The sequence below is a fragment of the Eretmochelys imbricata genome, chromosome 8 (genome assembly GCF_965152235.1).
Source record: "Eretmochelys imbricata isolate rEreImb1 chromosome 8, rEreImb1.hap1, whole genome shotgun sequence".
Lineage (NCBI taxonomy): Eukaryota > Metazoa > Chordata > Testudines > Cheloniidae > Eretmochelys > Eretmochelys imbricata.
The window spans coordinates 36,150,946-36,165,201 of record NC_135579.1 but is presented as its reverse complement, the minus strand read 5'-3'; the positions used below and the strand labels follow the sequence as shown (position 1 = coordinate 36,165,201).

Below are 14,256 nucleotides of genomic sequence, written 5' to 3'. Positions count from 1 at the left end.
ATGGTGCTCAGATCACATGTCTACCACTCGATATTCCCTAGTGCAAGCTTCTAGATCAGATGCTAGTTTCGGTAGGTCTGGCCTGCAATCAATATTTAAGTAGGACTCCTCTTTCTCCCTCCAAGCAAACAGGAGCTGCTTGTTTGCCCACAGATTCCACTCTTGGGGACTATCACTCAAAAAAGAGAGAACAGTTACTTACACTACAGTGGCTGCCATCCTTCTCCCCTTTTCCGGAGTCCTGCAACTATGAGACTTTTTACTGGCAAAGGAACTGAGAGATGGTTGAGGCCATGCCACCCTTTATGCCCTCAGTTATGGGGGGGGCCAGGAAAGGGGGCACCCACTGTGCAGGTGTGGCCCCAACTGCCACTGCTACTAAAAATAATCTAGCCTGGCATATATCGGGCACAAGCAAACCACGAGAGGAATCCAGATGGACAACACATTGTGAAGAACCATAGTTACGACAGGATAAATAACCATTCTTTCACTTCAAACTACTCATGGCAAAAGACATGCCAAGTGGAAAATGCAATAGTAATGTTGCTTTGCATTTACACAGTGCTCAAAGGGCTTAGAAAGATGGAGAAGTGTCAGCATTACCAGTTTACAGAGGTGGAAACTGAGGCAAAGAGAAGCTAAGTGACTTGCTCAGGGTCACATAACAGGCTAGTGCCAGAGCCTGGAATGGCAGAGGGGCTAAATTCTGGCCTGCACTGAGGCTGCTCTGATAGCACAAAACCGACGCAAGCTGGACTGGAGAACTGTGAGGGTAGTCTGCTGGGTAAAGCAAGTGGCCAATGGAAGCATGTGACTATAAGAACCAGCCAGAGGAAAAGACTGGCTAGTGAAGGAGAAACAGAGCTCAGGAACAGGTTTGCTGAGGTGGAAAAGGAAGAAGGGGCACAGCAGGCAGTAATAGAGGTGGGAGGGCAAGGAAGAAGAGAAGAGCAGTTAGTCCAACAAGAAAAGGGGAAAAGTCAATGGAGAAAGGCAGAGTTCAGAGCCCCAGGAGGACAGAGGATGTCTTGCAGAAGATTTTAAGCTAGAACACAAGACAAGAGGACTTGCCGCCAGAAAGAACAGCAGGAGGAAGGCTAAAGAATCACACCAACACCAGGAAGAGGCAGGTCTATGTGATTGGGACTCCCTATTAGAAGAACAGACAGGCCTGGCACCAGAGCTGAGTTGGAGAACAGAAGGATGTGCTGTCTGCCGGGAGGTAAGATACAGGATGTGGGACCTGAGGCTGAAGAGGATCCTAGTGGGAGCTGGAAAGACTCCACTGATTGTCCTTTATGTTAGAACAAATGACACAGCTAGATTCTCACTGGAACGCATGAAGGGAGACTGTCTCAGGCTGGCGAAGATGCTTAAGGAAATGGAGGCTCAGGTGATCTTCAGTGGGATTCTACCTGTCTCTAGAGGAGGAGAGCGAAGGTGAGGCAAGATTATGGTGATCAACCGATGACTCAGGCAGTAGAACTATAAGGAGAGCTTTGGGAGGCATTCATTGACAGACGACTGTTCTTATGGGATGGACTCCACTTGAGCAGGGAGGAAAATAGACTTCTGGGATGAAGGTTGGAGCTTTAAATTAGGAATTTGGGGAAGACAGTGGGGAGATGATTATGTAATCTTCATGCCTGATTCTAACATTGAGTGAGAGGAAAATCAAGTAATGGAGAAAAGAACAACAAAGGATAGGAGAGGAAAGATAGTGCCAATACCAATGACAGTAACAGTCAGGTAGGCGACACTAGCAGTAGAATGATTGTACCCAATCAGGTGAGGAATCTGGGCAAAGCGAAGCAGAAACAATGAAGATGTCTGTACACTAATGCAAGGAGCCTGGGTGACAAAATGGAGGAACCCGAACTACTGGTGCAGGAAGTGAAACCAGATATTATAGGGGTAAGAGGAACATGGTGGAATAGCAATCATGACTAGAGAATAGGTATTGAAGGGTATGTGCTGGTCAGGAAAGACAGAAATGTAAAGGTGGTGGAGTGGCATTGCATATTAGTGAGGTAGGCTGTAAAGAAATTAGAAATGGTAGAATGGATAAAGCAGAATCTGCTGGATCAACATCGCTTTGTGGAAGAAAGCTAACAGAGGCTCTTCTGCGGTTGTGCTTGGGGTCTGCTACAAATCCCCAGGATCTGATTTAGATATGGATAGAGACCTCTTTAATATTTTTAATGAAATAAATACTACTGGGAATTGTGTGATTACGGGAGACTTTAATTTCCCAGCTATAGATTGGAGGAAAAGTACACTAATAATGGTAGGGCTCAGGTATTTCTGGATACGGTAGCTGATAGATTTCTTCATCAAATAGTCGCTGAACCAACAAGAGGTGATGCCATTTTAGATTTAGTAATGTTAAATAGCAAGGACCTCATAGAAGAACTGGTTGTAGAGTTCACGCGATCATGAGCTAATTCAGGTTAAAGTAAATGGAAGGATAAACAAATATAGGTCTGAAACTAGGGTCCTTGATTTCAAAAGTGTAAATTTAAAAAATGAAGGGAAGTAGTTAGGGAAGTGGATTGGACTGAAGAACTCAAGGATCTGAATGTGGAGGAGGCTTGGAATTACTTTAAAGTTGCAGAAGCTATCTCAAGCTTGCATCTCAAGCAAGGGGGAGAAATTCACAGGGAAGGGTTGCAGTCCAAACTGGGTGAACAAGCCTCTCAAACAGGTGATTAAGAGAGAACCTACAAGGAATGGAAGATGGGCTGGGTCAGCAAGGAAAGCTACCTCCTGGAGGTCAGACAGTGTAGGGGAAAAGTGAGAACTGCCCAAAGCCAAGCAGAATTGGACTTTGCAAAGGGAATTAACCAACAGTAAGAGGTTTTTTTTTAGCCATAAAAATAAAGAGAAAACAAGGAAAGAAGACATGGGACCATTAATCACTGAGAATGGGGTGGAAATTAAAGATAATCTGGGCATGGCCCAACAGCTAAACGAATACTTTGCCTGAGTTTTTAATAAAGGCAATGAGGAGCTTATGGGAAGTGGCAGGGCGGCTAATGGAAGTGAGGATATGGAAATAGAAATGACCACATCTGAGATGGAAACCAAATTGAAACAGCTTAATAGGGCCAAATCAGGGGTCCAGATAATCTCCACCCCAGAATACTAAAAGAATTGTCATATGAAGTTGCTAGGCCAATGGCAAGGATTTGTAATGAATCTGTAAACTGGGGGGTTTTACCCTATGTCTGGAGAATTGCTACTATAGTACCTATTTTTAAAAAAGGGGAAAAAATTGATATGGGAAACTACAAGCCTGTTAGTTTCACCTCAATTGTATGCAAGGTTTTGGAACAAATTTTGAAAGAAAAGGAGTTAAGTACATAGAGGTAAAGGGTAGTGGGGATAGAAATACAACATGGTTTTACCAGTGGTAGGTTGCCAGCCCAACCTGATCTCTTTCTTTGAGAAAATAATATTTTTTTTTTAAACAAAGGAAATGCAGTAGATCTAATTTACCTGGATGTCAATAAGGCATTTGATACAGTTCCACATGGGAAATTATTCATTAAATTGGAGAAGATTTATATGAGACCTGAAAGGTGGATGAGGAACTGGCTAAAGGGGAGACTACAATGGGTCATACTGAAAGGTGAATGGTCAGGCTGGAGGGAGGTCATTAGCAGAGTTCCTCATGGATCAGTCTTGGGACCAATCTTATTTAACATTTTCATTCATGATCTTGGCACAGAAAGTGGGAGTGCGCTAATAAAATTTGCAGATGACACGAAGTTGAGAGGGATTGCCAATACGGAGGAGGACCGAAATATCCTACAAGATGATCTGGAGGACCTTGGAAACTGGAGTAATAGAAATGGGATGTTTCAGAGTAGCAGCCGTGTTAGTCTGTATTCTCAAAAAGAAAAGGAGTACTTGTGGCACCTTAGAGACTAACAAATTTATTTGAGCATGAGCTTTCGTGAGCTACAGCATCTTTCGTGAGATGCATCTGATGAAGTGAGCTGTAGCTCAGGAAAGCTTATGCTCAAATAAATTTGTTAGTCTCTATGGTGCCACAAGTCCTCCTTTTCTTTTTGAGAAATGGGATGAAATTTAATAGTGCAAAATGCAAGGCCTTGCATGTAAGGACTAACAACAAGAATTTTTGCTATAAGATTGGGATGTATAAGTTGGAAGCGACTGAGGAGGAGGAAGAGCTGGGTGTATTGGTTGATCATGGAATGACTATGAGTTGCCAATTTGATGTGACGAATGCAATCCTAGGATACATCAGGCGAGGTATTTCTAGTAAAGATAGGGAAGTGTTGTTGCCATTATACAAGAAACTGATGACCTCACCTGAAACACTGTGTGCAGTTCTGGTCTCCCAGGTTTAAGAAAGATGAATTCAAACTGGAACAGGTGCAGAGAAGGGCTACTGGGATTATCAGAGGAATGGAAAAAATACCTTCTGAGAGGAGATTTAAGGAGAGTGGATGGTTTATCCTAACCATCCACAAGGCTGAGGGGAGATACCATTGCTCTCTACAAATACATCAGAGGGATAAACAACAGGGACAGAGAGGAGTTATTTAAGTTAAGTTCCAATGCTGACACAAGAACAAATGGATATAAACTGGCCAACTAAAAGTTTAGGCTTGAAATTAGACGAAGCTTTCTAGCCATCAGTGGAGTGAAGTTCTGGAACAGCCTTCCACAGGGGTACTGGAACAATTTTAATAGTGGGGGTGCTGAGAGCTATTGAACCAAACTGTAAACCCTGTATATGATGGAAACCACTTCACGCCGGGGGTGCTGCAGCACCCCCATGCAACCCTAGTTCCAGCACCTATGGCCTTCCAAGGGGAGCAGTGGGGGGAAAAAAAACCTAACTGGTTTCAAGACTGAGTTTGATAAGTTTATGGAGAGGATGGTATGATGAGATTGCCTATAATGTCATGTAACCAATCTGAGACTGCTAATAGCAAATATCTCCAATGGCTGGTGATGGTACACTAGATGGGGAGGACTCTGAGTTACTACAGTGAATTCTTTCCCAGGTGTCTGACTGGTTGGGCTTGTCGACATGCTCCGGGTCTGACTGATCGCCTATGGGGTCAGGAAAGAATTTTCCCCTGGGTCAGATTGGCAGAGACCCTGGGTTTTTTTCACCTTCCTCTGCAGCATAGAGCATGAGTCACTTGCAGCTTTAAACTAGTGTAAATGGTGGATTCTCTGTAACTTGAAGTCTTTAAGTCATGATTCAAGGACTTCAGTAACTTAGCCAGAAGTTAGGGGTCTATTACAGGAGTGGGTGGGTGAGGTTCTCTGGCCTGCAATGTGCAGGAGGTCAGACTGGATGATCACGATGGTCTATTTTTGGCCTTTAAAGTCTGAGTCAATGAGATGAGAAATAGGTTTAATTGGCTGCCTAGGGATTCTCCTTCTGTAAAGGGAATCCCCAGGAGGTATTGAGGCAGCATATTGGCTGTACATCACACAGCCTCCTGGTCCTCAGCACAGGGGACATTCTCAAGGGAAAGTGGGGATGACAGGGTATTTCTGCACTCTAGAATAGCCCCTTAGGACTGTGGACACCTGGATATAAGACCAGCCTTTGGATTGCTCTAACTTATGCTGGAAACTGGGCTGGTCCCTGGGCAGTCCCAGGATCCAAGGCCAGAAAGGTGGTACATGTAAGGCCCATCCTCCCACTTCCTATGCTGTGATAGGGCCCCAGAGAGAATCCCCTATGTCCTAGTCTTGAATTGCATTTCTGGGAGTCTGCTGCTTTTTTCTTCTATTTACATTTTGTTTGATCTCAGACACTGAAAAATAATCAAGCTGAAAATACTTATAGCTGTATACTGCCTTTTCGGAACTGTTTCTCATTCCCAGCCAGTGGCAGAATTGCAGTGGGAAAATGTGAGTAGCTGGATTTAACATTGTCAAGACAGCTCTGACTGCAGCCAGGTTAAATTAACTCCCTATTTTCCTTGCCCTCCCCCTTTGTCCCTCCCCACTATAATTCACTGCATCTCTTTAGGTGTCTGACAACTGGGGGAGCAGTAAGCAAATAGTTAAACGTTTTGCTTCTCCACCCAGTGGTGTGGTGGGTGTTGCCTGTGTCAGAAACAATATAAGAACAGTCGGAAGTTGCAGCTGGCAAGTAAGGTTTGGAGTAGCGGTGGTGGGGCATTTAGATCTGGTGGGGACTGTCTTTTCCCTGAGACTGTAAACACTTGATCTTTGCAGAATGTCCGAAAACAAGAGAAAGGGGAGAGGAAAGGGCAAAAAGAACAAAGAAGGGAAAAAAAGGGAAAAAGAACCAGACCCAGGAAAAGGTACTTTCAATTTTTAACAAATTTTACTGTAATTAAAAAAAAATCCCTCTAGCAAGAGAGTACTTGTAGATTGCATGAGTCAACTGAAATAATAAATAGCATCTACCAAGCAAATCTGTCTCCATCTCATTCATATTTCAGGCAGGTAGAAATCTTTCTTTATCAAATCCTCTTTATTCCTAACCCCTACAAGTATTTGGGGCAGTGTGTTTTCTAGAAATAGCAACACTCATGATTTCATATACAGAGGTGACATGATAATTAGAGGTTTTCAGGCTAATAGTTTTTTCTTTTCTTAATGTAAATATCAGAAAGTCTCTAGTTAGTCAGGGATGAGGGAATAAACCTTGGGATAGATGATACTTAGAGCAAATCTGATTTAATTTGCATCATCATTATTAAAGCAACTATATTGCATTTCAGCTAAAAGCACGTGTGCTGGAAACCTCTACTCTTGTTATTGGTATCGGATTGTTAATTACAGGCTCTGAAAGGTGTGACTGCTGCTCCCTGAACCTAGCACTGTAATCGCTTAGCTGATGTTGGGTAAACATTCATATTGGGTTTAATTCATACTATTTTGCTGCAGAACAACTGTTTTGTGCTGGAGAAGAATGGAAATTATTTTGGAAAATACAAATGTTCTGGTGGTGAGGTAGCAGAGTGGTGTTGCTCTCTCTCTCTCTCCCCTTCCCCCCCAATTATACTGGGGAAACTATCATTCCTGGTGGTTACTTATCTGTTGTTTATCTGGCAATTTATTTGGACAGTGCAGCGGCTCTATAATGGTTTTGTTTTTTATTAGTGTGGAGAGAAACTAGAAGCTGGACTTTTGTACTGGGGGAAACTTTCAAATAGATTAGATCTAAAGCTGGCTCCCATCTTATGGGCCACATTCTGCTCTCCTTTACATCTGGGGGAAATTCAGAGTAAGGCCATTGACCTGAACAGACTTGCCTGGGTTTTCCCTGGTGTAACTGACAATAAAATTTGTCTCTGCCCTTCTCATAATCTTTTTGGTTTTGCTTTCCCCCCCACCCCAGTTTGTGTCCGGGCTGTGTGACCATATCATGTAGTCAGGATAGCGGGTGTTAGTGTGATGTCAGATGTCCATGGTGACATGTTATGGTGTCATAAACAGAAGGGTTTGTCTTTGCTGCAGGATTAAAGGCCAAAAGCTGGTCTGGGAGGGAGAAAGTTCTGATTCACAAATAAAAAATCTCATGAAGGGGAACTCACCAGAGACAGCTGCTTTGGAGCAATGAGGGTGGGGTGGTGCCTGCCCCAGGGGCAACTGGGCAACAGCAGGGGTGGGGCCTGGGTAGTTGGGTTGCGATAGGTGTGGGGGGTGGTGCCTGCCCCCTTAGTCATTGGGCTGTGACGGGCGGTGGGGTGTTGCCTCCCCCTGAGTAGCTGGGCTGTGACGGGGGTGTGGGGGGAAGGGTGGTTTCTGGGTGTTTGGGCTGTGACAGGCGTGGGGGCGGGGGTGATGCCTCCCCCTGGATAGTTGGACTGTGATGGGCAGGAGGGGGCGGTGTCTCCCCCAAGTAGTTGAGCTGTGATGGGTGGGGAGGGCGGTGCCTTTCCCTGAGTAGTTGGGCTGCAATCGGTGGGGCAGTGGTGCCTCCCCCTGAATAATTGGGCTGTGATGTGTGGTGGGTACGTGGGTTGCAGGCATGGGGAGGGTGCCTGGTGGCCCTTGGGTAGGTGGGCTGCAGGCATGGGGAGGGTGCCTGGTGGCCCTTGGGTAGGTGGGCTGCAGGCATGGGGAAGGTGCCTGGTGGCCCTTGGGTAGGTGGGCTGCAGGCATGGGGAGGGTGCCTGGTGGCCCTTGGGTAGGTGGGCTGCAAGCAGGGGGGTGCCTGGCCTTTGGGTGGGTGGGCTGCAGATGGGATGTGTGTGCTTGGCCCTTGGGTAGGTGGGCTGCTGGCTGGGGGGTTCGTGGCCCTTGGGTAGGTGGGCTGCTGGCTGGGGGGTGCGTGGCCCTTGGGTAGGTGGGCTGCTGGCTGGGGGGTGCGTGGCCCTTGGGTAGGTGGGCTGCTGGCTGGGGGGTGCTTGGCCCTTGGTAGGTGGGCTGCTGGCTGGGGGGTGCGTGGCATTTGGGTAGGTGGGCTGCAGCGGGTAGGGTGGGGTGGTGCCTCTATTGTTTTGAACCATCCTGTGGAAAGTTCAGAGTGAGACACAGGGAAAAGCAAAGAAGAAAAGGGACTCAGCCTGGAGAGATCCAGACGCTGCTCTGGGCTTGCTAGTTCCTTTCAGATGCCCCAGACTTGCCTTCCAGCAGGGTATGTCGCTTTCTGTAAATATGTCTGCATTGCAGTGTATACATTGAATGGCAAGTGGGGTTCTCTGGTGAAACAGAAACATGCCCCTTGTTACTGATCTGACCATGGAGTTGGATGCAGGAAAGTTCTTCCCCTTCCCAAGCTGTCAACTTTCAGAGAACCCAGAAACATCTTTTGGAAGACAAAGGAAGACACTGTGCAGCCTGCTAAAAAAGGGGGTGGCAAGGGTGGGTGGGGAGTGCTGGACACTTTTTGACCCATTTCCTCAGAGGCATTTAGGCTCCTAACTCCCATTGAAATAAGTGGAAGTTAGGCACCTAAATACTTTGGAGTATCTGGGGTTTGGCCCTCTTTTCCCCAAGGAATATTTCTGAAGGTACCAAATTCAGCTCATCCAGCTCTGGCTCTCACCCAGTATCAGCAAGTTAGGGAGTTGGCCTTTGTCAGTCTGTACTGACCAGATGTCTTATCTGGTCTAGAAAACTAGGCCTGATTTGCCTCTCATACAGCCCAGTTCAACGGAGCCAGGGGAGTTACTCATTCTCCCCAGCGTGAGAGGAGAACTAGGCCTTTGGAGGGGCTAGGCTCAATGTTCATGTCCGTGCATCCGTAGCCAGAGCCCCTCAATGTACAACCCCAGGAAGGGGAGATGTCGGCAGAGATCAGTGAGGCCTGATGGGATCCAGGGGAACATTCTTTCTGACTCAAATGACGTGACACAGGCAACACAAATGACTTTTCCAGGGCTGTTTCCTCAAAAGAACCTACGGTGCCTGCTGAGGAGAATCGGACGTGAACAGGAGGGTTCTGATGGGACTGTTGAGTCATCTGAGTTCTTTGGGTAGAAGTCTGCAGTCACAGAAATGTCATTGTAACTGGGAAGGAACCAGGGGATTTAGTCTTGGAGAGAAGAATGCAGAGCTCCAGGGGAGCTCCACGGAATTTTTAAGAATAATTGCAGGGTGGCTAGTGCTGCACACACACTGGATACTGTAACTCGCTGAGTCAGTCAGGCGTGGGGCATAAGGAATATGGAGAAGATTAAAACACATTAAAAAACCCTGGAAAGTAGCCGATTATTTACTCTGGTTCCCATTTATTGAGCACATAGAAGCTGATCTTACCTAGCAGGTGATGCAGGTCGATTTGAGTCCCTTCTCTAGTTCTATTCAATTTGGTTTATCCTCTTTTTCCCTCTTAAGTGAATGTGCTGCTGGTGGAAGGTGCTAGACTGGCAGCCCTGGAGAATGAAGTCCTCTGACTGTTTCCCTGAGCCATCCTGAGACTGTTTAAAATTCTTAAGACTGCAAAGATTGAGCATCCCTGTGTCTAGATAACTATAGTCCAACTTCTGTGAGACAGAGACCCACAAAGTATCAGGTTCAGCATGCAACAGTAAAAAACTGACTTAGAACAAGACTAGAGGGAGATCATTCTGAGGATGAGGAGTCTATATAAGGCACACCCTGCAGTTTCTACTCACTACTTTTGCTGCAGGCTGGAACAAGAGACTTGGGGAATGCACCAGTAACGCTGAAGGAGTTCAGATCTTGAGGAAAATTCTTCCCTGGAAGTGGAGCTGAGACTTAGCTAGAAGACTAGACAAAAGAAGTTGAGAGGCGTTTGGGTGTCAAGGACCAGACATTTAAGCAAGACTCTGGTAAGCAGGGAAGCTGTTGCCAGTCACCCTTCCCCACCATGACACCCATGTGATGTACCTTGGAGAACAGGGCCAAAGTAATTGGTGACCAGGGGAAAAAAATCTTCCCAGAGCTGGGAGAACAGATGCCAGAAGAGCCATGATCAGGGAAGCTTAAGCCTGCATGCAAACTTCGTTGCTAGGATGAACAAGAGGGAGACGAGCTCTGATGCCAGCATGCTGGAGAGCACCTCGGTGCCTCAGGGGTGCAAGGAAGCCTTTATAGCATCATAAACAAGGGGAAGAGAAGCCAAACATCCAGAGGGGACAATCCCTGAGAAGTTGAAAACACTTGACTGTTTGCTAAGAAGACTGTAGGGTAATTTGTAAGGGAAAGACAAGAGAAATGTGAAGTTCCTTGTAGGCTGAGTTGCTTAATAGTTCCATGCATTCTCTCTTACCTTTAGCTGGCTGCAAGGAAAATGTTGTGTGTGTGAAGAATTGGTTGTTATTCACTATTGGTGATCAGGTAGGGGGTACAGGAATCATGCCATTCTTGTGATTAGGTGCTGGTACGGGTTAACTCTGAAAACCATGGTGTAATGGGAACGAAGAGAAAAGGTTTCCAAAAGTCCCTGCTGAAGAGCATTGCAACAGATGTGTCTTTGTATGTGTTTGGCCTTCAGAAGAGTCAGGATTTGATTGTAATTTCCCTCTGGGAGGTGTTAACATTAAAAGACATTCTGAGATTAGAGAGTAAGTGTTTCTGAGGCTTTTGCGGGCTATGGTAAAGAAGTTCAGGTTATAAACAGCCAATAGAAGGGTTAATCTTATTGTCAATGTTATGAATCTTCAAAGTACTGAGTGGATAATCAGACCCAAGTACAAAGGTGAACTGATGATTTGCTCAGTAATTCCTGAATGATATAATTTACTCTTAATTCTGATGTAGGTAAGAACGCCCTCTTGCTATAAGTGTTATTCTTGGCTAGGCTTAGTTCTAAAGCATTTAGTTAGCTACAATGAACGCTCTAAGCCTGAAACTGTCCAGTGAAGATGGGAAGAGACAAGAGCAGGATATATTTCAGGAGTCATGCCTCAATTTGTTCCTGGTGGAGCAGTACTAAGGATGAAGTCTGTCCGTAGCTCCTTAGACCTATTCTGCTTTTACCTCTTTGCAATTTCACTGGACATTATAAAAGGGTTCAGCGGATTTTTCACCAGGAATGAATTTGGCCCCATATTTATTGAATTTTAGGGACAGCCCCAGTCTGATTAAGGGCTAGTGTTTCTTGTTGATAACAAAGAAGGCTGTTTGTTGGTGTGGAACTGAAATCCATGCAGGATCCCTGTTTTGTGCATTTCCTCATTCTCATCCTGAAGTGAAGCTCTGTGTAAAGCACTGTGGTGCCTGAAGAGAAGCTGGAGAAATTATTTCCTAGTAGTATGCAGTGTCCAAGCCAGCCCCAGCCCCAACTCCAGCTTCTTTGTGCTGCTGAGGTCTTGCAAAGGGACAACTGAGAATCCCCCTGAGTCCTAGACCCAGCATAGGCAGCCCTAAACTACTCGCTACTCCTCTCTTGTGTAGGGGGTGGGGAGGGAGGAGGAGAGGGCATGCCAGGGGCAGGAGGGTGGGGCAGAGAGTACCGTACCCCCGCCAATAATCCTGTTCTAGTGCAGCAGTCCACATGAGCCTGCTCTAGACGACATCACTTAGAACAGCCCTTGGCTGGCTCAGGACAGGGGGAGCAGAGAGATGGAGCCTCTTTTCTCACCGGCTTGTCTCAGCTGCCCGAGTGTGGACTCAGCACAGCTGAGGTGTTTAAACACCCTCCAGGTGGGATTTAGGGGTAACAGGGAGCTGGTTTGGAAGTTTGCCTGTGCAGATGTTTACCTGATGCCTTGCAAGTCTGTACCGTCTACCGTGCCCTCTGCTGGCTAGTCCATGGGGACCTCTAGCCAGGTCATCCAAAGATCAGATGCTATTCAGGCTGTTCCTGCATTTCAGACAGAAAGATGGAGGGGATGACCAAACCGGAAAAGGTGGGGCAAGATGGGCTTCCCCCATCAGGCCAGGGGAAAATGCTGGCCTTCCAAAAGGGTGGAATAAGGAAACACATGGTTGTGGGCCAGCCCCATTTCTCAATCCAAATGGTTCATTCTGTTCAAATGCCTGTTGGTGCTGATCTGGACAAATCTTTCAAGGTTCACCGATCCCCACGCAGAAGGCTCTTGACTGTATGTAAGCCTCATTTCTGGGATCTCTTGGCTGGACAGAGAGCCCATTTTACCCGGGGCTTGTTTTGGAAGCAGGAAGTTATTGAAACTGTAGCAAGAGCACCTGGAGCAGCATCTCTTCCCTGAGATGAGGCTGATGTTTCTGTTTCTGTTTTTCTTTTGTCATGGTTAATAAAAAATACTTGTATTAAACCTAAAAGTAAATATTTAGATAATTAACAAACTGGTAATTATCTTTGGCAGAATCTCTCGCCAGTTCTTATAAAGGATCTCTGGGCAGGTATGCCTGGTGTGTCCTGGTTCTTCAAGAGATTAATGGAAGCTTCCTCATGATTTGTTGTACTCTACATGTGTATAGGCAATGATAGTGAAGTTCAGATGTCTGTGGAGCCTTCAATTTGAGGATCTCAAAGCCCTTTACCAGCTCCAGCTGATCCTCACAACCTCACTGGGGGATGTAAGTTGAACTTGTGACTAAGGACATTATTTAGACTGCAGAACCCAGCTTGGTTTCAGATCCCAGGCTGAAACTGCCTGTCTGGTGGTTAGGGAAAAAAAATCTTTCTACCTGCTAACTGATTTGAGACAGAGCAAATATGGAACTCCAGAATGCTCTACAGAGTCATTTTTTGGGATAGAAGTAACTTTAAACTCTGTTAAAACCACACTAAACACAGGTGATGTGAGGGTTTGTTACAAACCCTAGCTCAAAGAAAGTTTGTTATATCATTTGCTAAGGTTTACAGACATTTCAAACAAACTTGTGTGTGTGTGTGTGTGTCTGGATTTGCACACTTGTGTAATTTCACTGTAAAATCAGGTTAAAAATAATATGCCAGAGTCTCAGTGGATGTAAATTGGCTTAGCTCTGTTGCCTTCAGTGGAACCATGCTGGGTTGACACCAGCTGAGGATCTGACCCACTGATTTTCAACTGAGGTTCACTCTGAGTTTTGGGCTTCATTTAAATCTGAAGCTTGGTGGGTTGAGTGGAGCGGCTGTGTGTGGGGAAAACCCGCTCTGATTGAAACACCAAAGACACTGTTGGATGAATCCGGGGCATTGGATACATTTCTAATTGCTGTTAAAGGCAGCAGGTGTCACGTGGCTAAACTTTTCTTGCGAGCACACTGGTCTTGGGAGCCCTTTCTCTGTCTCTCATTTCTCCTTCCCCATCCCTCCATGCAAAACCTATGAAACCACTTGTCAGCTGAATCTGCTTTCCAAAGCAAAGACTGAAAAGAATCCTCTGTATCTGACCTGATTTCACGACCTCTCCTGGAACTGTGGCCAGCGGGGTTGAGCCCACTGCCGCTGAACTCCATAGCAAAGTTTCCAGTATCTTTCCCAGGTCTTGCTGAGTCACTTGCATGCTCACCCTCCCTCCTTCCCTCTTAATAACTCTCCCATTGTGAATCGTAATGCTATTGATTAAGTGGGCAGCCGGTGACAGTCCCTGGAAGTGTGCTGCTGTGTGTGGGATGTGCCATTCATCTCTGGCTCCCTCTCTGCTGTGACATTCACGTGGTGTGTTTGCCAAGCACAAAGCCTACTACACCACCAGCAAACAGCTGCCTTCTGCTGCTGGCAACTCTGTGAAACTGCTCGACTCAAAAGGCCTGCCAGCTACTGCTCCTAGAGACTGCTGCCTTAGTGCTAGGCAGAGGGCCCTGGGATATCAGGGGTTGTAACTTCTCTGTTTTCAATTGACGTCTTCCATTTTTTTTACCTGAAAGCATATTCCTAAAAAGTCAGCCCATGTGTTTAAT

General features: G+C 46.1%; 1 protein-coding gene across 1 annotated transcript in view; it reads left to right on the top strand.

The window, feature by feature from the left end:
- Positions 1 to 14,256, top strand: part of NRG2 (neuregulin 2) — a 321,919-nt gene that overhangs the window by 141,663 nt on the left and 166,000 nt on the right. The window lies entirely within an intron of this gene.